The following is a 2,295-nucleotide window of genomic DNA, read 5'->3' on the forward strand; positions in this document are numbered from 1 at the left end:
TGATGAGACCAACTATGTGAAAATACTTAACACCAAGCATGGAACTAGCAATCACTAAAAGATGGTAGAGATTATGAGAGTAACTTCCATTTCTCTATATTCATTTTCCTGAGTGGGCCTGTGAATAACTTCTAAACCATTCTAAAGAAAATGGAGCTCAGTAGCAAGAAAGGAGAAAACAATGTGCTACACATATTTCTCACAACCATAGAGGCAGCTTCAGACCACACATTTCAGGAAGACTGTTAGAAATGTGTAATGCTCTGCAGAATAATTGTTTTCATACTACTTTTAACAGTGGTGAAAGCAAACGACAAAAAATAATGCATGTTGTGGAGTGAATTTTAAAAGCTGAGGATCGCTCCCCAAAGTTGCCGTCTCCCCTGGGGCCGGTCGGTCTTATGATCCGGCGGATCTTCCTGGGGAGGCCGGGCCGGGGAGAGGGCGCGGGCGCCGAGTGGCGGGGGCAGCGGGCGGGCGCGGCCACCGGGGAGGGGCGGGGATCCGGGCGGCGACCGCGGCGGCAGCGGCAGCGCCCTGGGCCCGCCGTCCCCTCCCCTCCGGCGAGGGGAGCAGCCGCTGCATGGGGCCGGGGTGGGGGGGCGGCCCTGCGGCGCGGAGCGGCGGCGACGGCGGCGGACCCCGCAGGCGGGCTGGGGCTGAGCCCGGGGCCGGGGCGGGGGCTCCGGGGGTACCATGCCCGGAGGCCGGCCGGCCGCAGCATGGCTCACTGGCCCGGCGCGCTGATGCTCAAGTGAGTGGTGGTCGGCGACGGGGCGGTGGGCAAGACGTGCCTACTCATGAGCTATGCCAACGACGCCTTCCCGGAGGAGTACGTGCCCACCGTCTTCGACCACTACGCAGTCAGCGTCACCGTGGGGGCAAGCAGTACCTCCTCGGACTCTACGACACGGCCGGACAGGAAGACTATGACCGTCTGAGGCCTTTATCTTACCCAGTGACCGACGTCTTCCTTATATGCTTCTCGGTGGTAAATCCAGCCTCATTTCAAAATGTGAAAGAGGAGTGGGTACCGGAACTTAAGGAATACGCACCAAATGTACCCTTTTTATTAATAGGAACTCAGATTGATCTCCGAGATGACCCCAAAACTTTAGCAAGACTGAATGATATGAAAGAAAAACCTATATGTGTGGAACAAGGACAGAAACTAGCAAAAGAGATAAGAACATGCTGCTATGTGGAATGTTCAGCTTTAACCCCGAAGGGATTGAAGACTGTTTTTGATGAGGCTATCATAGCCATTTTAACTCCAAAGAAACACACAGTAAAAAAAAGAATAGGATCAAGATGTATAAACTGTTGTTTAATTACATGAGAAACATCTTCAGTGGCCAAGGAAACTGTCTATTTCTCTCAGAAAGCATATGAAATGCTACCCAGACCTTTTATAGCTAATGAAGCAGTTCAAAACTTGAAAGAAAACAAAACCTGTCCTTAGAATTCTATAAAGTTTATTACGAATACTCCTTAAAAGTCTAAAAGCAGTAAACAGCATCTGAAGCCACAATCTATTATAAATACTTTATTTCGACTAGAAGGTACAATCTCTCAGGGGTTTCATAATTTAAAAAGCTACAATCACATCATGTTGTAACTACATAAAAAACAGTGCTGTAAATGGAACTGCTTGGCTTTGACCATACACATTTCTGCACAGCCCTTACGGAATCTGCACAAAGAAATATCTCCCTTTGCTCCAGTTAATTGTTCTTGTATGTAAGTTGCTTTCTATTCCAGTATATCTAGAGTGGTGAAATAACAAGGCCAGCCACGTAGCCAAAGGTCGCTCCAAGCGTACAGGAGATGGGCCTTACCTGAGAAGAGAATGTATGAGATCAAAAAAGAACAAATGTTTCATTATTACTTGAGCACAAGTGTAACCGAAATATTTCTATATTAAAGCTTACTGTGCTTTCTTAAAGAATGCCAAAAGTGTAATAAGGTCATAATTGCATTTATCATGAACACTAAAAATGTACACATTTTAGTTAATGTGCATTAAACTGTAACAAGGCTTCAAAAAAAAATAAAAGCTGAGGATCCGTCAGACCCAGGTGGGTGTTGGCATGGCTCTCATGGACTGGGCATGCTTCCCCAGAGCCCAGGTGGGGGACCGCCCACAGCTTGGAAGTCTGGAAGCCTGCTGCCCTGGCACAGAGTGGTGCAGGGGTGTGGGAGCACGCAGCCCTCGCCAGGATGAAAGCCGTCCTAGGGAAATGGGATAGGCCCCAGTTTACCAAGGAAGGCGGGAATACAGCCCTTTTTAGAGGC

The 2,295-nt window shown here is 48.7% G+C and overlaps 1 pseudogene; it reads left to right on the forward strand.

Moving 5' to 3' along the window:
* Window positions 1-395: 395 nt before the first annotated feature.
* Window positions 396-1,942, forward strand: LOC100391673 (rho-related GTP-binding protein RhoQ pseudogene; annotated as a pseudogene).
* Window positions 1,943-2,295: the final 353 nt, after the last annotated feature.

The sequence above is a fragment of the Callithrix jacchus genome, chromosome 4 (genome assembly GCF_049354715.1).
Source record: "Callithrix jacchus isolate 240 chromosome 4, calJac240_pri, whole genome shotgun sequence".
Lineage (NCBI taxonomy): Eukaryota > Metazoa > Chordata > Mammalia > Primates > Cebidae > Callithrix > Callithrix jacchus.